The sequence below is a fragment of the Aulonocara sp. 'chitande type north' Nkhata Bay genome, linkage group LG17, assembly GCF_057382095.1.
Source record: "Aulonocara sp. 'chitande type north' Nkhata Bay isolate Kocher_YH1m ecotype deep benthic linkage group LG17, A_spYH_male_GT1.1, whole genome shotgun sequence".
Classification (NCBI taxonomy): domain Eukaryota; kingdom Metazoa; phylum Chordata; class Actinopteri; order Cichliformes; family Cichlidae; genus Aulonocara; species Aulonocara sp. 'chitande type north' Nkhata Bay.
Genome location: NC_141360.1, coordinates 33,511,559 through 33,533,999, shown reverse-complemented (window position 1 = coordinate 33,533,999; position 22,441 = coordinate 33,511,559). Strand labels below are relative to the sequence as shown.

The window sequence follows — 22,441 nt, the reverse complement described above, 5'->3', positions numbered from 1 at the left end:
GGATTTTTATGTTGACACAAAGACAGGGGTCATATTAAGCAGGTGGAAATCAAGAGTGAGGTTGATTTTAATAAGGTGGTGCAGAGTAAATTGTTGGTGGGAAATGTGTCTTGGGTTTTGGCCCGCACGCAGTCATTTCAGAGCACATCTGTTGCTGGTGCAGCATTAATGTGCTGCCACTTTGGTGCTTTGATCAACAAAAGCAAAGCTAAGTCACTAAACTGCTGTAAGAACTTGGAGCAAATGTTCAGCAGTAACAGACTGTAAATGATCAGTTTTGTCATTGCTGCTTAAACTGTCATCTGCAAACTGGGATCAGTAATTTGAGCAGGACCTGTTGTCCTCTGCAGCTTTATGCTGTAGTGAAAGCATCTCAGTTCATTAAATCTCTTGATCCATCTGAAGGCAGCAGGACTCACACAGCCATGTGTCATCAAAGGAAGGACAAATGGTGGAACAGTGACAGAGTTACGGGTGCCTGAGGCTAACTGATGTCCATGACGATCAAAAGGCTTATCTGTACTGTAGTACAATACCACAGAAGAGCTGCTGTAAGACATATCTGAACACCTTCATGCTTCAGAATGGTAGACAGGTAGTATAACAGTTGGGGCATGGTCACCCCTACCTGTCTAGAGCCTTCAGTGGAAGCATGAGTGTCTAAACTGAAACATGGAGCTAAGTAGGAATTCCCCCTTATTGCCAGGTGCATGAGCATGATTTAGCAGGGAGAGAGATAGCAGCATGATGCATTTGGTAACAAGCTATTGAACCCAGAGTAGGAAATGTTCTGCTGGTAAACCTCAGGTACTAAACTTTGTTGCTGACTATGCATGGGGTTACTACAGCTGTCAAGATACTGGAATTTCAAAGTCGATACCAATACCCAAGAAAATACTCAATACTAGATAAAAGGTTTTGAGCCCATCGTGCAACAACAGAAGTAATGAAAAAGAAGTTATTAACATTTGTTAATGTTCCACAAATTTTTCCAGTTATAAGTTAGAATTAGCAAAATATTTTTAAAAAAATGCCCAACACATATCAATAATGTAATTATTGTGGAAGAAGAGCATAATGGAAGATGGAGTGGTAAAGTGTGGTATCACTTATGCTCATTGCCTGCTTTTCAAAACTGACCTCAGAGCTATACAACAAAATAAGAAACCCATTTCAATAAATTATTGTGTAAGTAGTTAAAGCTTATCATATATTGTCCACCATTCACACTGGTCCACCTCAGTCTGCAGCTCTTTGCGTCCTTTCTTCAGCTCTTGAGCCACAAAACCCGTCTGATTTGGCTGTGCTGCTCCGGATTTCACTCTTCATTTGCTCGGTTTACTTCTCTACATTAGACTCTGCTCTGTTGGGCTACGGTTCCCCCGCTGCTCTGCACAGCCAGCAAACTGCCCCGTTCTCTGTTTCCGTAATCCGCTCTGTCACTGCTCCATATTCCATCCATGTCACGTTCAGCCTGCAACAATTATTTATCTTTTATCTAACTAAAATTCAGTAGCTGCTACCTTAATGATAACAGATGGCTAATGTGGCTACTGGGTAACTGCTAACAGTTAAACAGCTAATGTCAACATATATGCTGGCCAGGTTAGCTTTTACGATAACTTTTTAATACTTCACTGGGTTGAAATAGGAGCTTAACTGTGCTCTCAAATTCCTCCTAAAGCGCTGTTCAGTGTTAAGAACATTAACTACTACAGCTGTTAGTGATTGGAGGGGCTGTGTGAGTGTTTGCCGGCAAATTATGATGCAAATTATATTAGTTAAAATTGGTTGGTTTCCTGTCAAATCATACAGTTCACATACATAAATAATAGCAATGCTCCAAATTTTAGCAATGAAATAACTTTTAGTAAGTTACACTGCAAAGTGCCATTGTCACATTTTATTGGAGTAGTTTGTGCTTACTTGACTTAATTGACAGAACACATGATTTAAAGAAAGGATTTATCGGTCCTGTGTTAGTCTCTGCCACCTTTACAACACTATTAAATAAAAGTAGCATGTCGTATTCTTTAAATGCACTAGACCGTCACATTATAGTTTATGAAACAGTTTAGAGTAGAAATTAAAATACCTTGGAACATTTCTGTCATATAAATGCCTTCATCAGCCTGTTTTAACTGTTTATTTCTGCCATCACTGTGCAAATTAAATAAAAAAAACAAACAAACGTACAGACCTGCCTCTGGCTGCAGATTTGGGGTGCTTTGAGTTCAGGTCATGCTGCTCTGCACAGTTGGGACAACAATCGGATTTCCTGGAGAAACCTCCCTCTATTTGTTGAGCTGCTGTTCTCATGCATCACTTAGAGCAGAACAGCTGTTTTCAGAGCAGTGACACCCGTGATGAGGGAATTTGTCACCACGGCCTCAGTACTTTTGAATTCCACTTCTAGAGCCGAAAGTCTGCAGGTCTTGAAGCAGATATCCTGCTCACAGCTATATTTTGTTTCTTGTCTCCCTGCAGCAAGCTTTTGCCATTTTCTCTTAGCCAAAGTCTTGGAGAGTAATGGGCTTCTCATGGTGACATACTATACTGTTGTTAGCTGGGCTTGTATTTAGCAGTGGGATGTAAATTGGACAGTTGTTGGCTCTTGATTTTTACGGGCTGCTTGTGATCGATGTGTTTGCAGGTCTCTTTTAGTCTCGGCCTGCATTTCTGTTCTTTTTAAAATCACTCTTTGCCTGCTGTATTATCACGGAAAGATTTCAGGGCTGGGTTTGCTGTGAAGGGACAGTAGATGATGTATTTTAACTACTTCACTGGATGGTGGAGTGACAGGAAAAATGAGAACAAATCACTACAGAGTAAGTGAGAGTGACAGAGATACAGAAAATGAGAGAAACACAGAGAGATAGATCACTTGTCTGTTTTGATGTAAACTCTAAAAGCACGGTCCCTGTGGTCCTGGGAGCATCAAGATAGGTGAATGCAGAATCAAAATCAGTTTATGAAATCCTTCAAGTGATGTTGACAGATCAAAATGCTGCTGGTTTCCCTTGTTATGTCTCAAATGTTTTTTGAAAACACATCATGTTGGATGTTGACAAATATTTACCGACTGACAGAGCCAAGACGAGTAAAGAATCCATTTGAGGGGATTCTCATCAGTCGAAATATTTCCAGTTTTTATTTTTTATCATCCTGTTGATTTTCTTCCCTTTGTTGTTGTTGTTGTTTCTCCATTGTTTGTGTGCTGATGCAGAAATGACAGTTTTTTTTGTATGTCTGTGCTGTTGTCTAGCTGTCCATCTTAGTCCCAGTGCGTGTTTGGAGCCAGCTCGCCCAGGGTTTTGTGCAGTGGCAGTCAGCACATAAATGTTTTGTGTGGTGTCAGATCAGTGCGTGTGTGTGTGTGTGTGTGTGTGTGTGTATACGTCACTGTACAGTCTGAAGCAATACTTAGCAAAGTGTGTATTTGTGTTCTGGGCCGGGGGGTGGGGGCATTATCTTGCTTTATATGTGTGTAGGTGGATGTGTGTGTGGGTGTATGGTTGGGGCTGCATGCTGTGACAGCAGTCACTCAATTCTTTACTCTGCCTCTCTGAAGACGCCAAGCAAGCTAAGGAAGATACAGGGATGGCAGAGTGGACAAAACGCTGGTGAACAAGAGGAGGGGACAGGAAAAAGTGACAGGACGGGGAGAGTTCATAGTGTGTTGGAATTAATGAATGAAACTGGACGCTGGGAAATAGGTAGAATAGGAAAAGAATAAGGAAAGGAAGAGCAGCATTAGGATAAAAATAAGGACCCTGGTAATGATATTAAGCATGCGTTGTACACATATGCATGCATATATTCCCTGAGACACAGTCATATATTTTCATTTTATTGCATTTTCAATAACAAGTGGACCTCTTCAGATTCACTCGGAGAGAAAAAATAAGAGAAAGCGAGCTGCTGGGAATTTCTAGGATGTTATTTTGTAACTGCGGTGTAATGAGTGAAGTTTACAAGGCACTCTGCATACTGATACCAAACATCCATATGAATTGGTGTGTAATCATTCACCGATGAGTGTTAAAGGGTGGGTGTGTTTGAGAGAGTTATAGAAAGTGTGCACGTGTACTGCGTGCATTGTGAAAGGATATTAATTGCCAAAAACTGCTCTCATCACATTAGCATATGTCAGGGGTTAGTGGGTGTGTGTGGGGGGTGAATAGGTGATAGTGGCAGCAACAGAAAATGTTTAAAACTGTCCACTCAGACTTTTTATTTAAGACTCTGGAAGTTAAATCTTTACTTCTCCAATACGGTGTTTGAAAGTGAATATGTCCTACTTATGTTTGCTGCCGCACAGCTGCAGCGCTATGCCTCTCCCAGGAGGAGTAAGTAGAAAATTCTGCACATCTAATTTTTCAGCCAAGTCCACAGAGCAGTCAGCAAAATCTTTGTTTCAAAAGGACTGCTTTAGGAGGAAAAAACAACTGGAAACAACTTTGTTTTTAGGTTAGAAGGGAAAGAATGCAAAGAACAGGATGCAGGTGGTAAAGAAATCAACCTTCCTATGTTTGCCTTACTTTGCTAGCTCTTAACACTGGCATTAAACACAAAATTTCACTAAAGCACTAACTCTTGAGCCCACACCTTAAAAAATTGCCACAGTGGCCAACGTCAAACTGATCACAGTTCTTTTTCGTCTCCAAAAGCATGGATCTTGTCAGATCACCCCTTGCCATTAGTAACCAACCATGAGACAAAGTATTATGAACTTTGGCTTAAGATATTAGAACCCTTTGAGGAGGGAGATCGCAATGATGCTGTAAGGGGAGCCAGATAAGGTTGGCTCCCCTACAGCATCATTCATCTGTATAGTGGTTTATTATATCTGTCCAAATAACTGCAAATTATTTAAGCCTGCAGTCTTTGTGCCCATATGTCCAAATACCTGCTGGCGAAATTATCAACACAGTCCCCGAGTGGCACAGCTTGCTTGTAGAAGAATCTAACTCCCGCTCCTCCACAACCACCCACACATGCAGGGCCTTGGAGTGGGGGTATGTCACCAGGGTGCAGAGGAGGCTACCCCCCCCCCCCCCCCCCCGTCCCCTTCTGGCTGCCTCTGCCTCAATTTTATCCCACAACTTAGACATTCACATTATTCACACTCTCATTACACATACATATAGGATCTTGGGGGTGGGCACAATCACGGAGTCCAAATTACCATCAGGGTGTATACCTCACCCCTGACGTCGTTGCCCACCTCTCAATTTTAAATACACTTAGTCATTGAGGGCTAGCAGGAGGGACTATGCGCTTACCTGCTGCTCCTTGGCAGGTAGCTCCATGCCCTCCTGGGTTTTAATTGCACCTTAGAACACATATGCATCAACACTACAATGAGCGGGTGGAGGGAGGTTTGGAGTCTTCTCCCACCCCCATTCTCTGCGGCCTGCTGGAGCGGGAGGGCTAGTAGGAGGAGTTGGCCGTCCGACTGCGGTCTGGGGTGTGGGGCCTCCCTGCTGCTGCGGAGTCGGGGTGGTCTGCCTCTCCCCACCGCAGGGAAAAGGGTAACACCACCTGGGTCTGGGTGCAATTCCCCCCTCCAGGGGCAAGGGTACCTAGACCCGGTTTGTAGAGTACGCTTGGGGAGTGTGATTGTGTGTACAGCGTCTCTTTATGTCTGTCTCCACGTTGGTTGAGTGTGGAGTGAGTGCATATGAGAGTATGAGGGTGGGAATGGATGTTTGTGTCTGTGTGTGCCTGTATGTCTGTGTCTATATGTCAGGTTGGGTATCAGACGCCACCTCTTTGGGGACACCTCAGGCCCTCCAAGGTTTGGAGGCCTATCTCCACCCACCACCACTTCCCCTGCCGGTGGCGGACTCCCTCAGGTGTCGGTGTGTTGGTGGTTCTTTGTGTCTGGGGGTGGGCGTCCGGGTACACACCGGCTCACTCCTTGGCGGCCGCTTGTCGGGGCCTGGGGCCTGGGGCTCGCTCGGGCCCCTTTGGAGGTGGGGTGCCCCCGGCCTCTCGGCCTGGGGCTCGGTCACTCAGGCACAGCTGGGGGCCGGCGGAGCTCACGGGCGCGTCACTGCAACTCCCCCTGACTTCTGCTCCGCGGCTGCTGGGCGAGCCCTCATCTGGGACTCTCCTCAGCTCTTACTGGAACAGTGGCGCGGCTGCCCCTCTGTTGGTCTTCCATGGTCTCTTGTGTTCTGGGGGCCTCTGGATGTCTGGAGTTTTGATCTCCTCCATACCCGCTTCACACCCTGGAGGACGGGGCTGTGGCCCCCCCACACTCCCTAGCAGATCATTACATGGAGAAACCTTTGGAATGCAAGCATGCTGATCCACACAGGTATGCACACATGGGTATTCACAGACGCGGACTAAAGCTTTCTTGGCTGCTGCCTCAAAGCACACTGTGCGCTGTCTATCTTGCGTGCTGCACAATATCGTTTATTATTTAGTAAATATTGATATCTATGACTAGCTAGTTTATTGTGATGGTGCTTTGTTTTCTCTATTATTATGTTGCTCTTTGTTGTTTGCTGTCTCCTCTTTGTTTTTTTTGTTTGTTGTTTTTTTTTTTTTCTCCATACAGGTGACCCAGGAGTTCTTTTTTTTTTTCTCTCTCTTCCCCCCCCTTCTCACCGTCTCTTCTCCCCTTTGGTTTTCTTTCTTTCTCTCCCCCTCTTTCTCTCATTCATTCCCCCTGTCCTATTTATTTAAAAAAAAAAAAAAAAAAGACAAAGGATGAACTGAAGCTCTGCCATCACGTAATGTCGCATACTGCTGTTTCTGATGTCATTTAGGAAAAAAAAAAAAAAAAAGAATCTAACTCATAAGTCTTCCCTGATCAAACCTGACCTGACAAGGTTCATTTGGAGTAGGAGTTCTCACACAGATGTTTGGCAGCTTCTAAAAGTGTTAGAGATTTCTTTCTTGACTACATCGTGCATACTGTTTGTTAGAAGCAGCTAAAGCCTTTGACAGGGTGGAATTTCATTTTCTCTTTGAGGTCTTAGGGAGACTTAGATCATGGCCTGAATTCATTAAGCGGGTAAATGTGCTTTATAGTGCCCAGAATAAATTTGCATATTTTTTAATAAAAGCTCAAATTTTCAATATCACTATTTGATATGTTGTTTTCATGTTATCTAAAAAAATAAGTACACTTCAAATGATTCACAAATAGTTTCATGCTGCTTTTCTTTACATGTTATCGTGAATGTTGTGTATTCAGGATAACAGATACGGGGAAGGATTTGGTTTTAAAGTAGGGATGCTCTGATGCGGTGGAGTCAACAGGCTAATAGAAATTCAATACAGAATCCTTATGAGATTGCAGCAAATACCTCAGTGTCTCACGACTTTATTTCGAGGCACCCCCCACCCGCTGCGCAAATTGTACTTAAGAAGAGGGATCTTGCATTTGGCAGTGCCTTCTCTGTCTCACAGGAATATAACTTAATTTTTAAAAAGGAAATAAAAATGAACCCAGGCTTATTTTTGTGGAATCTTTTCAGGTGTAGAGCTCACTTTAAGAAATGTTCAGCACAAATTATTTAACAAGCTTCTTTTATTCACATGAAGAAGCATTTTATTTCAGTGGGTTAGATCCAGACCTCCCACAGTTCGCCAGTAGTATGGAGAAAACTTTAAAGTGTTAAGCCACAGAGTGACTGCACTCTGCCTTAAAGTGGAATTCAAACTTTTTTTGATGAACTGTGGGAGACTTCATCCATCTGCCTCCCAAAATGGGAACCAGATCTAGTATGCAAAGGACTTTGCACAGAGGAAGAAGGGCCTTTTCCTGCCTCTCTACATGACTTTCTTCAAAGTATCTTATTGCTTAGTAATTCTCACTATTTCTTGTAAGGGAACCAAGATACTAGTTTTTGGGTTTTTTTTTGCCGGAAATAATGTTTGGTGTTGAAACTGAGCTGATTGTGCTCATGAACATAGTTTTTAGATACACCACACTAGCAGCTTTGTACTTGATACTAATTTGTCAGTGTTACCATGCAAATGTGCTACACAGAAAGGACCAGATTTACTGTTGTTTTGTTCCAGGGCAAAAGCCTCTTTGGGCTTAAAAGAGTACTATTAGGATTTTTTAGGAAGCTTTCTTTAAGCAGTCTTCTGGAATAGTTCTATAAGCTTCTTGAAGGACATTCAAAGCTCTTCTTCGGGCTTTTGTCATGCATTTTTTTTGCCAAGATGATCCCACACTGTTGGAGTAATGTGGGGTGGCCAACGCACTGATAATCTTCCATTGTGTGTGTTCTGTATCCAGAGCATCTAATTTATAATCATACTGTACTTGTACTGTTTTTGGTAAGTACATTATTCACCCCCCAGGTACATTAATTGCATTCACTTTTCTGTTATTTTGGAACGCACTTGGTCAGTATAGAAATGAACTGCCTGCGTCCATGTTTGTAAATTACCATCTTCTTAATAAATCATAAACAGAACTTTTAAATCTCCATCAGCGCATTTTAAACAGTTTAAATCATGTCCATGCTGTTTAATTGGCTTCTCATGCCAACATTTCTATGTTTCTATCCATGTAGGGTTCTCTAGTATATATTTAATATATTTTTTGTTTGCTCATCCATGCCTACATCCTGAAATATATTCACCGTGACGTTAACTGCATATGTAGCCTGCGTGTTGTCACCCCCAGCCATGGCTTTCCAGTCATGCAGAACTAGTAACAGACACAGCTCAGTGAGCAGGGGCCAAATGTGTTTACTCATCATTAGTGTGTGCTCATGAACTGGATGCATTAAACAGGTTTTGTACACAGCGAATCGATGTAGCCCACTGATCAAAGGTTAATGAATAAATAATGCAAAGGTCAACTTTTTTTAGGCAAAAGTGGCCCTGTTACAGTGTTAAAATATCACAAAGTTGCATCTTACATCACACAGAGCAGAAGCAACGCATCAGAAAAGCCTTTTTTGATACCGAATCCCTGAAGAGCAAAAAAACCAAAACAAACCCAAAACATATTTTTTTCTGACACAGAGGTCTAGACCAAAAACAGAAGCACGCAAGCATCTCAACCTGGTAGTGTTTCATTTTAGTGCTGAGACAGTCCAAGCTCCTGGCCTACATTTTCATCTAAAGGGCAATCTCCCTTTCCACCATCCAAGAGTACTGTTGACCCTCTCTGTAGAGAATACATCATGTAGTGCTGAGGCCACAGCCTCCTAAATCAACCAGTGTTTGAAACGTATGGATTTCTGCACTATAAAACAAGAGGTGGCAGTGTACTTTACCAAAGATAGAAGACATCTTTTAAATCAAGTCACGGCCCTTTCTCCTTCCAGTACCCTTCCTCACCTCCCCGTGGAATCCAGCTGGGATTAAAACTACCACATCTACATTCAGACACACTGCAGACAGAGCGAAAGGGGATGTGTGTTTGCAAGGGAGAAGGAAAGAGAGTGGGCGTGACTCAATCTGTGTGTTACCGAGTGTGTATGGGCACCTGTAAGTGTAGGGGGCAGAGAGAGAAAGCATATGTGTGGACTGAGTTCACCGGCTTAGAACAGTCAACTGCCCCTGACACTGGCCGCTCTGCTGCAGCTCTGGAAGGCGGTAATGAAGAGAGGAAGGAAATGAGCGGGAGAAAAAGGGCTGAAAGAAAATAATTAAACGTTTATCTCCAGATTCATTTAATTAGTTCTCTGGCTCTACACTAATCTTCCGCCTTTTTGCTTAGCTTTGCCTCTTTAGTTCGCTTCGAGTCCACTCTTGCCCTCCACATTGAAGGCGGTCCTTGTCATTATCCAGCACTTGCTACTAGCTATTCTGTTTTTTCATTGAGGAAGAGCAGATTGTACATTAATTGAAATGCACCTATCATCTATTTATGAGCTTTTACAGTATGTTCCATTTTTAGACCTCACTTGTGTTGGAGAAAAGGTAATGATCTGAAAAACAAAGAAAATCCTATATTTTTTGCTTGCTGTATGAATTCAATTGTTGTCTGGTGTAAGTGTGAGTTTTCTAACACAGGCTGTCGCACAGCCTCACAAAATATAAATGCTCAAGAAAAAGCAGCGGGCACTTAAACACACTCTCTAACTCTCTCAGTTGACAATGTATGTCTCTTGGGTGGAATTAGCTCTCTGTTTCTTGTCCTTGATTACACTCCCCTCACAACTTAAGACTGATACTATTCATCACCACACTCAGACACAGACACACACTCACATGGGGAACACAAACATCAACCCATCCATTTGTAACTAATTACACCAGCCTTGGTTCTCATCTCAAGGTGAAGCTGTCTTAGTTGCCTGAAGGGCCCCAAAGTCTCAGTTGCTTATAGACTTGTTTATCCTCTTGGTATGAGGCATGATTGTCTTCTTTTATTAAACCTTTTATACATATATATATATATAAGCCAGTTTGAAGATTTGTTCAGAGCAAGAACACTGACAGAAACTAACCATAATTAGTGCATGTAGTAAAAACACATTGTGGAATACATTATTTTTGTTTCTTGCCTTATTGAAAATGGTTTGGCTTTTACTCAGAAATATACAGTAGTGTGCAAAAGTCTTTATTTTTTTGCTCACAGACTTTTTAAAATTAGTCTTTGTCAGTATTCCTCCAGGCTTTCTTTGGACATCGGCTGCTTTTTCACACATTTTCAAGTGATAACCTATATCTGACTATTTTCAGGGGGATACCTCTTCTTTTTTCTAAAAATTATTATTATTGTTGTTGTTGTTGTTGTTAAGCCACTTAACACAGTGACATATGAATAATTTCAAGATTAAGAAAATGAAGAAAAAGTTAAGTGAAACGGAGAAAACACAGAGTTATGCCAAATTACACAAGAACTGGACTGAAAACCAGTCACAACAGGTCTGATAGAGTGATGAATCTATATTTTCCTGGCATGCACGGAGGAGGTCAGGAGAAAGATGCAATAATGTTCACAGCCATCTGTAAAACATGGTGAACATGGTGAGCAAAAGGTATCCAACATCCACAGAAGAGCTTTCAATGTCCATCAAGAAGCCTGAAGAACCATTGCTGAAGGCTACTTAAAGGAATGACAAGAAAGATTACCTAAGAGTTCAGGCTGAAGAATCAATGTGGTCATCGCAAATGTTAACCTTCAAGCTCGTTAGCAGCTCGTTACCCACTGCGCTTTTGCTTTTTATTCTGTATATTTGCATGTTTCAATAATTCATTGCACCTATTTCTTATTTTTGTAGCAAAATATAAAGAAATAAAGGTGTCGTTAGACTTTTAGACAGAAGAGGTGATTTAAACCTTTTCAAGTCTCCGGATTCTATTATAATCAGGCCAATGTTAGCCTTATGTTACCAATCTCTCACCTGGGTGAAATTGACAATATCTATTAGGAGTTAACAGCCCTCTGCAGATGGCATTAGTATTGCCAGAGGACATCTAGAGAGGGTAATTATTACCTCAGTAACTCTGTAAATTTCATCCCATCCAGCTGAAATAGCCATTTTTAGCAATTATCCCTGGCCTCCCAATAAAACATCCAACAGAAATGATTCCTGGAAAACTCTGCCTGCAATGCTTTTTCAACCTGTAAACCCATTTCAGTATTTTGAGCCCGGTCTCGGTGATTGGTTGGGAGTTGAAAGAATAATTATGAAGCAGTTTGGCTGACGTGCAATATGTTACACAATAGATTTCAAGGCCCTGTAGCACAAAACATAAATCTGTCTTGTTCGATAGCAATCATTAAAGGCAAGTTTAAATTTCAGAGTTCGCTGGTGGGTATACACAGTAATCAACAGTAGTATGTATTGGCTATATGTTCTGGTACAGCACTGGGCCACGGTGGAATGTGCTATAGTGCCTTTGCTATATGTTGATCAGTGCTTCTGTTGTGTGTAGTGTCTCTTTCAGCTCTAGTGGTTTTCTTGACAGGGATGAGAACTCCCCATATTCCACAGTGACAGAGCAAGACAGGGTGGGGAGACAGAAGTACAGATGGAGGGAGAGGGAGGATTAGTGTGCGCATGTGTATGTATATGCGTGTAACCCTCTATTCTCTGTCCCTATTTGGCCTCATAGAGATCAGTGAGAGAGAAACCTCCGCCAGTTGCTGCTAAGCCCCAAAAGTAATTTCAGCTATATTATTGCAGCAGTTGGTACACATAGGTGTGTTTCTATGTGTGTTTGCAGCTTATGTCAGGCTGTGCTGTAGGTATGTTTTAACTCAGTTTTTATATATGCATATTTGTTTATGTGTGTGTGTATATATGCTTATGCAAGAATTATGTGTGTTTTAGGTTTTGTTTTTTTGTTTTTTTGCGTGTGTGTGGCTTGTGCCAGTTTGCTGTTTTTGCGTGTGTGTGTTTTAGAAATCTTTCTGCACAAGTTAAAAGCACTTTCAAGCCTCTTCTCCGTTCTGCTCCAGTAACTTAAGGTTTTTCTCTTTCCCTCCCTCATGGTTTTTTTTTTATTCATTTTTTCATCTATGTCTGCAAAAAGGCTCTGGGGTCACAGTTAAAATAGATGACAAGAACCAACGTATTCAGGCACACAAAGGGGAAAAAAAACCTGCTTGGCAGTAAAGGTGCTTTGAGAGATCCACCGCAGAGCTTCAACCCAAAATATCTCTATTTCTTAAAAAGTATAGTTTAGAAAACCAAACACGGGAGTTAAATAATTTAACATATGTGAACTCACACAGTCTTCCCAGCTATTATAAGTCTTATGCTGTAGTATCTTTTTTTTCACAGCACCTGAACTGGTCGAACAAGGAAAAATAAACACTTGGATTTTTTCTACTGCATTTTGCTGTGCTGTATACTTGTGCCACAGCCTCCCATCTCTACTTGATACAAAATGAACAGAAAGAACCACAGTGTTTATAATAATAACAGAATCATTCTACTTCAGTTTTTATAATTGAACAAGGATCTCCAGGTTGTCAGCTTGAAACAATACCATGACATGGTACATTAAGGGGCAGGGATAGCTCAGTAGGTAGAGTGGTGGCCCCATGATCGGAAGGTCGGTGGTTCAAATCCACTGAACAGCTACCCTGCGGTACCCCTGAGCAAGGTACTGTCCCTGCACACTGCTCCCGGGCGCCCAATGGCTGCTCATTGCTTCACTGAGTGAATGGGTTAAATGCAGAGAGCAATTTCCCCAAGGGGATCAATAAAGTATACATTCATAAAAAAAAAAAAAAAGATGAAATATTATTATCATGCCTATTTGGAGTGCCATTCTGGATCATTCTGTCCTTTTTTAACCTGTTAACCAGTCACAAAAATTATTTATAGGATCTGCAATTTTACCATTGTTACCAGCAGAGGTTAAAGTCGGCAGGTGGGGAATAGTTTAGAAGCAGCAAGGCAGTGAGTTTGCCAACTACATTCTATGGTATACAGATATCACAGTCTGCCCTTCACCAGTCTAACGTCATGCATCACTAGACCACAGCACTGCAAACTAACTTAAATAACACAGAGTTATCAATATTATTTAATTTGCTTTTAGAAAATGTATAAAATATAAAGTATCCAGATAACTTCAGCAACACATTATTCATGGATCCAGTGTCCAGTTAACCAATTTAAAGCTTAGCTTGCATGTGCTAATTGTTTGTCACGCTGCACAAAAAAAGTTTGTGTGTCATTATAGCGAGCTGTTTAAAACATTGAATTTGAAATTACCTGCCAAAAAGTTACTCTTGTTAAGCTCAAGCCACTTCTGTACCGCTAGTTAGGATGCTGAAGTAGGGATGGGACAAATAAAAAATGTATGCTATAGAATGCTAGTTAAGCTGATTAGCAAGGTTTTTTTTTTTCCATATATTTTTATTGAAATTTTTTATAGTACAATACAAACAAATGTTGAACACCCTCACATTCACACATCCATCCATACATCAAACCTGCCTACATCACATTCAAATGTAGAAATGAGCATAGTTCTCACAGCAATACAAAAATACAATGGGTTAGGATAGACAAGATTCTCCCCTCCTGTCCTTCTTCTTTTCCTTTTTGTTCATAAATGTCCTTCACCTCCACTCCCTAAAATAGTCATATATGGCTTCCACATATTCACAAAGTCCCATTGTTTGCCCTTGGCAATATATGTCAGTCTTTCCAGGCCTAGAGAGATTGCAATTTCCTTCTTCCAGAGTCCCATGGAGGGAGCATCCATACTCTTCCAACATAGCGCAATGGCTCTTCTGGCTTGAAGTAGTCCGTAGTCCAGTAATTTAGTTTTTTTCCCCGATTGCTTAAATTCCCTTGGATATATTCCAAGTACACAGAGTTTTCCTATTAAAGGGATTTTTACCTTAAACACTTCAGACAGATATTTGATAACATCTTTCCAAAAGTCCTGGATTTTAGGACACTCCCATAGACAATGAAGAAGAGTTCCTTTTTCAACTAGACATTTAGTACAGATGTCCGGAATATCATTGGACATATGATGAAGCTTGACAGGTGTTATATAGGTTCTCATGAGCCATTTATATTGCAGTAGTTTAAAGCGTGTGTTTATTGTTTGTTTTTGTGCTTTTAAGCAAGCCTGGTTCCAGTCATTTTCATCTATGTCCTCTTGGATCTCCCTTCTCCAAGCATCCAGTTTATCTGCTGCTGAGTCTTTGGAGGAAAGCATCAGTAAATTATAATATATAGAGAGAAAACCTTTCCCTTTTGTATTCTTAACACATACCTCCTCTATTTTTGTCAATGGTGGAAGTTCAGCAATCCTTTGCAGTTTTGATGACAAATAGTTTTTCAATTGTAAATATTTAAAAAAAATGCTTTGGGGGTATTAAATATTTTTTACACAACTGATCAAATGTGAGCAGTATGCCATCTGCATATAGGTCTTTAATTTTTTGAATGCCTTTATTTTTCCATATTTTAAATCCCCCATCACTTTTACCAGGCGTGAACTTTTCATTTCCCCAAATAGGGGTAAATCGCGAAAGCGATGGAGGATCGCCCACATATTTATGAGCTGCATGCCAAATTATAATTGTATTTTTCAAGAAAGGGTTCCTTGTAGTTTTTTTTAATATCTTAGTGTCTGAAGAATATAGAAAAGTGTGTAAGGGAAGATCTGGAACAGATTTTTGCTCGATGTCAACCCAGGCTGGAGGTGTTGTTGGGCAGAAATAATGGGTGGCTGATGTTAGTTGGGCAGCCATATAATACCATCTGAGGTTGGGGACTTGGAGACCTCCTCTTTCATAGGGCAAGTAAAGTAGTTGTAAGCGGAGCCTTGCCTTCTTATTATTCCAAATAAATTGGTTAAATAGTTTGTTTAAACTGTCAAAAAATGAAGTTGGTAGGGGCAACGGAAGTGTTTGGAAGTAATATAAAAATTTGGGTAAAATTGTCATTTTTAGGATATTTATCCGGCCTATCATAGATACAGGCAGGTTTGTCCAACGGTTTAGCATTTCCGTGACCTCTCCTACAAGGGGATCATAATTTATTGAGGTTATGTCCTTGAGGCTTGGAGTGATCCTAATGCCTAAATATTTAAAGCCTGTTGTAGTTGTCTTAAATGGGGTGGCCACCACAGGGCTTCTTCTTTCTTCCTCATTAAGAAACATTAATTCTGATTTAGAATTGTTAATTTTGTATCCTGAAAATTCTCCAAATGTTTTTATTAATGTTACTAAATTAGGGATACTATCTTTCAGATTAGTCAAAAAAAATATAATATCATCTGCAAATAAAGAAATTAGATGGTCTCTTCCTCCAATTCTTGTCCCTGATATTCCTGCATTTGCTCTCACAGCTATGGCCAGAGGTTCTATTGCTAACACAAAGAGAATTGGTGACAGAGGGCAGCCCTGCCTGGTTGATCGCTGTAAATTAAAGGGTTTTGATACGTTATTATTAGTTAAAACTTGTGCTGTTGGATGTGTATACAATAATCGGATCCATTTCAGGAATGTTTCACCTAGTCCATATCTGGGGAGCACTTGTAAGAGATAATTCCATTCTATTCTATCGAAGGCTTTGCACGCATCTAGTGATAGCAGCGCAGTGTCCTCCCTATTGTTTTTCTCATAAAGTACATTGAGGACACGTCTTATATTATGATAGCCTTGTCTCGTTTTAACAAAACCTTGTTGATCGTCTGTTATCAAATTAGGCACACATTTATCTAGTCTTCTAGAGAGTGCTTTACACAAAATCTTCGTATCACATCCCATAAGACTAATTCCCCTATAAGAGGAGCATTCAGTCGGAGGCTTATTTGGCTTCAATAAAAGGGTTATTGTAGCTAATCTCAGTGAGTCTGGGAGTATTCCGGACTTATATGACTCCTCATACATGTTAAGAAGTGGCAGTATTAATTTATTTTTAAATGTTTTATAGAATTCCATTGGAAGTCCATCAGGACCAGGCGTTTTACCGCTATTCAGGTCGTCTATGGCTTCTGACAGGTCTTTTATTGTTAAATGACTATCAAGGGCTGTTTTATCCTCTTCTGAGAGGGTTTGAAATTTTAACTGATCAAGAAATGCATCTTGTGTTTCTCTGTTTCCCGTATATTCAGATTGGTATAAAGATTGATAAAACTCTCTGAAATTTTCATTTATTTTTAAAGGGTCTGTTGTTATAATACCCGATTTGGACTTTATGTGGGTGATGGCCTTTTCTGCTTGCATCTTTTTTATCCTCCAGGCCAATAATTTTCCTGCCTTCTCTCCTTGGTCATAAAATAATTGTTTGGTCCACATTAAACTTTTTGCCACTTTCTCTGCTGTTAATTTATCATACCTGGCTCTTAGAATAGTCAGATTGTTTAGTTTAGTGGGATCATTGCTCTGGTAAAATTCTGTTTCATTAGATTTAATTTGCCTTTCTAATGATTTTAATTCTTGGTTATATTGCTTACTCTTGTTGCTACTGTAGCTTATAATTTCCCCTCTTATGTAAGCTTTAAATGCTTCCCACCTAATACTAGCTGTGGTTTCATCTTTATTTATTTGAAAATATTGATCAATGCAAGTTTCTATAAATTTGACAAATGATGGGTCCTTTAACAAAAATGTTTGCATCCTCCATCGCTTTACACCTTGATCAACTTCGCCCAATCTAACTGATAGACATACTGCTGCGTGATCACTAATCACAATACTGTTATACCAACAGTTCTCAACACAAGGTAATAACTCTGTAGAGATAAGAAAGTAGTCTATCCGCGAATGACTTTGATACGAACTAGAATAACATGAAAATTCCCTGTTATTTGGATTCCTTGTTCTCCAGACCTCATTTAATCTCAAATCTTTCATATAGTTAAAAAGTATTTTTCTAGTCTGGGTATGAGTAGTGTCAGTTTGAGACGACCTATCCAGGTTAGGGTCCAGGGCGCAATTGAAGTCCCCTCCTATGATATAAAGGCCCTCCAAGGTTGATATTGTGAGAAATAGATTTTCATAGAAGGATGGGTTATCCTCGTTGGGGCCATAGATATTTATCAGGTTTATTTCTAACATGGAGATACGGCCCTGCACAATTACATATCTCCCGTTTGGATCTGTAATCACCCTCGTAGTTTGAAATGGGATTGACTTATGTATAAGAGTAATGACTCCTCTGGCATGTCTAGTAAAAGAAGAGAAATATACCTGACCCTGCCATCTTTTGGTTAATAAATGTATCTCTGATGCAGTAAGATGAGATTCCTGTAGAAAAATAATCCTAGAGTTAAAATGTTTTAGTCGGTTTAATACTTGTTTCAGTTTAGCTAACTTCCGTATCCCCCTAATGTTCCAGGTCATAATGTTAACCTTCAAAATGTTCTCTTTAGTTGTCCTCTCCATAAAATATTGTCAGACTGTTCACTTAAATAAACAAAGTAAAGGGAAAATTGAAGAAGCAGGTTTGCACATACATTCACACACTCACACATACCAGATAAAGAACTTGTAAACAATTTCTGATTGAACATTTGCATTTCCTTGTTGGAAATGTCTCCCCCCTCCCTTGAACAAATTATTTGGAGGGCGTTAATCCACATCACTGAGGAGTAACTAGTCAACGCGACCTCTCCAAAACCCCATAAATCAGACAGTGTACACTAACCATATAATGATACTGATTCTTCCCCCATAATAAAGTAAAGTTTACCCTTGGTAGGACAAAACAAAACAAAACAAAAGACTTAGGTGAGGTTCAGCTGTTAATCTACAACCCAAAAACGATTGCAATCAAACTTAGAACGAATATGCGCTTAAAAACGCCCAGTTATGGTAACATAAGTCCCACATAAATTCGAGCTCAAAATTTTATCTGTCTCTTATCAGTGACTCAATTACTGGTCGGTTATGTTGAAGCAGAGGCAGTCTTATGGAGTGTCTTAATGGTTAACCTGTTGTTTAACCAACTCACTGGTGATGAGCATCCTCTGCTGTTTCCTTCGGCAGATTCTTGTAGAATTTTTCGGCTTCTTGAGGTGTTGAGAAGAGGTGGATCTTCCCACCGTACAGGATTCTGAGTCTGCATGGGTTGTGCTGGAATCCACGGAAGGCATTGATATCAATAAACAGTTTGACAACCGGGTGAAATCCCCGTCGGATCCGAACCGTCTCCGCAGACAGATCCTGTGCAAATGTGATCTTGGCCCCATCATGTGTAATTTGTTGTTTTCTTGCTTCCCGATATACCAGTTCCTTCTCTTGGAATTTTAAGAAACGAATAAGCACCGCTCTGCTCTGGTTTGGTTTCCCGGAGGCAAGCGTGCGATGCACTCGCTCCAGTGTGAATGACTTGTCGGGCGCTAGCCCCAGCCACTTAGGTAGCATGATGTTAATAAAGTCGAAGAGTGATTGTTGCCCCTCTGCTCCCTCTTTTATGCCGAAGATGCGCAGGTTCTTTCGTCGTCCGCGGTTTTCCAAATCATCTGTTTTGGCTTCAAGAAGTGCGATTCGTTTGATAGCCGAGTTCAGTGACGTTTCTGTTTTCTCAAGTGTGCTTTCAACTTCGGCAATGCGGGCTTCGGCCTCTTCGATATGAGCCCCCTGGTTCAATATGTCTTGCTTTACCTCCGAGACTTTACCCTCCAGTGCAGTCACTGCGCTCGCCATCCCAGTCAGTCTTATATCGATGCTGTCCAACTTGGCTCCAAAATCCGACCGGAGTGATTTGAGTTCATCCAAAACCTCGGCTATGCTAGCCATGTTAGCATCTGTGTCGGACGTTGATGGTATAGCGCCTGTCTTGTGTCTTCGGGTAAAGATGTCACACTGTTTCACAGATGAAGCTTTTGACATGTCAGTGCCGTATATTCCAGACCACACTAACAGCATATGCAAGGGTTTTTTATAGAAAGTTTGTACACTGTCCTGAGAGCGACATCGCTAAGCTGCCATCTTAATGCTTGGCCACGTGACCCCCCCCGATTAGCAAGGTTTACTCATAGATTGTATAAATGGTAAATGGCCTGTATTTGTGTAGCGCTTTACTAGTCCCTAAGGACCCCAAAGCGCTTTACACATTAACTTTGTAAGTTCATTGCATGGGCACCACCTAAATAGTGCTAACATAAATAAAGTGAAACCTATTTAAAACATACTCAAATTTCACTCAATCTCAATCAAAAAAGGAACTAAAAAATAAAATAAAAAGAAATGCTGTTGTTTTAGAAGAAAAAGAAAAGTACGCTTTTATTAATATTTAATAGCACTGCAAGCCTCAAACGCACTTGGGAAGTCTAGTTCATTGCCATGAATTAGCTGAGGTGTAACCTAAAAGAAAGCTAGCAGTTTTAGCCACCTATAAAGAGACAAAAGTTGAGCTTTTTAGCAATAGACTCTCTAAGAAGAGGTCCAGCCTTAAGTGCAGTCAAAATCAGAAATGTCTTTCTGATGCCCACTAACTGCTCCATGTTCTAAAAGAAAATAAAGTTGCTATTCTATTCTAAAATCTATTCTGTTTTATTAATATTCACACAAATATTCCTTTATTAATGAAAAGCCATCTGCAAGCATATTAAAAATCTGATAGGGATTATAGCGATAAACACCAAAAAGTGTAAAATCTCTTTTTGGTGTTTTATGTGTCTCTTTGCTGTCTATGCTGAAATAATGGACAAAACCATATATGTTGATAGGATATAACTAAACAGAGACAGAGGCTACTCAAAGCATTTTCCATGTGTTTAAGTAAACTTCACCTTCTGTCATTTAAATGCAATCCTCTTTCATTGCATTAGGTAAAAAATCAGTTTCACCATTATAAAATCTGTCACTTGGACGATTTTTGGAAAGGGCTTAGCATAGCTTAGTGACTTTAAGCTTGAAGCGTCATTTGTAGAAAATGAGATTTACAGTCAGTGATCAAAGCAAAATTTAACTTTGATGTTGTCAGCCTGCCGTGATCACATAAAAATCATTGTATGCTGATTCAAAATTGCAGAGAATTGTAGCCTCTTTGCTTTTACTCAGCAAACAAATGGTGGGAGGCCAAAGTCAACCCATGACTTCAAAAAGATTAATGTTTAAAGATGCTGCAAAGAAATGAGTACAATGGTGTCACATTGAGTGTCGGATAACTGTGAGGCAATCATGGAGTACAAAGGAAGGGAACCTGATGTTTCTTTTTAATTTCACATAAAGTGCATTGCACACAAACGCAACCAATACGGAGAAAAGATGCAGAGAGGAAAAAAAGCTCTAAAACATCTTACATTATTTTACAAAGTGGGTCTAACAGGATCTGAATCAGGCAAAATCTGAATGAAGCGGTTTTGTCAACAAGATTTGTAGGTGTATGCAAAATGCTGTAGAATCTGTGAAATCTGTATTGTTGGTCACAAACATCTTGCTGGTAATACTATTTATCTTCAGTAGGGAAGGTGAACAGAATACAAAATATGCTGTTATACACTACTCACAGTCTGAACAGAGCAGTTTTATGGCATAGAAATTTGAGGTGGAGAAAACAAAGATCATGCACTGTGTTACCTGTCACTTTCATTGTGCTTTTTTAGAACTTTTGCAGTGTATTAGGCATAAAATAAATTGAGCATATATGTTTGAATTTTAATTCAGATCTTTTCATATTTGTTTGTTATTAGCTCTTAAGAGAGTTGTGTAAAACTCTCTTAAGGGGTTGCAGCTGAAAAAAAGGCTAAAACTGAGACTACACAGTTATAATTAAAGTCAACATCTGCTTGAACCTGAATGACAGACCACTGATACTGATAACCCTGTTAACTTACAAATTCACACGTTTCTTTTTGCTTCAGTTCTTGATTTCTTTATGTTTTATTTTTTTGTGTGGAAAATGTGTGGCTTAGATGCAACTTTTCTGATGCCAGCATCACTCAGACCCAACTGTATAGTGACCGGTTAGGGTTATTACAGTTGCTGGGTGTAGTGAATCCACATTAATATGAAAGCAAAGCTAGTCTGTGATGAGATGTTCTGACATTCACAAAGAGAGGCAACTAGCTACGTTCACACTGCAGGTCTTAATCCTCAATTCCGATTTTTTGATCAAATCCGATTTTTTTTTTGTCTGCTTGTTCATACTACAAATAAAATGTGACAGCAAACGCGCTCTAGTTTGAACCCTCAAAGCGGCCCGCATGCGCAAAAGAAGACGTCACACACAACGCACTCTGTTTAGACCCAGACCGAACAGTATTGTTTGACTGATGGCCCTTAATATAAAGACTTGTTTTGGACTTTACGTTTCCCAATTTTGCTTTAAGTTGTAAAGTTATTTTGTTATTCACATATGGCCTAATAATGATCCTTATTGCTGTTTTAGAGTGGAGTGGTTCTTCAAAGGATAGTTGCAGATTTCTGTTAGAATCTGCAGATTTTACAGTACAAATAAAATGTTCCCATTTCTCCAACGTTGTCTTCCCAAAAGTTTCACTGGATGGCCAGGAAGCGTTCACGATGTCTTCTCGTGCGCTTCTCCGGCGCTGATAATTGGGGTCTGTCTTGTGTCAGTGACGTAAAAGACGGATTTAATGCGACATGGCCATTCAAACATCAGATATGTATCGGATTCAGTACCACATACGAAAGTGACCCAGGTTGGATTTGAAAATATCGGATTTGTGCTGTTCATACTGTCATACCATGATCGGATATGGGTTGCATAGGGTCAAAAAAGTCAGATTTGATGCACTTTCGCCTGCAGTGTGAACGTAGCCATAGATATCCACCTGGATCTTTTCACTTACTTTCTGTCAAAAAATGTATACAAGCAGAGACGCACATCCTGTTGTCCAACGGACTGACTGATGGCCAGCTGGCAGTGGCCGATTAGCTAGGACAGAATGCAGCAGAATTACAACTCCATCGGAACTGCTTTTGCATTGCTGCTTTGACTATGATCCATGTCGGATTGCTGGAATGCTGGATTACGGGAAGGGTAATCGATGTTCTCCATCTGTCTCTTTGTCTGTTTATTCCTCTGAAACCATCCTGAGTCTTACTGATTTA

General features: G+C 40.3%; 1 protein-coding gene across 4 annotated transcripts in view; it reads left to right on the top strand.

The window, feature by feature from the left end:
- The window catches only part of grm8a (glutamate receptor, metabotropic 8a), a 299,716-nt gene that overhangs the window by 132,723 nt on the left and 144,552 nt on the right, over positions 1-22,441 (top strand). The gene's annotated exons all lie outside the window — the stretch shown is intronic.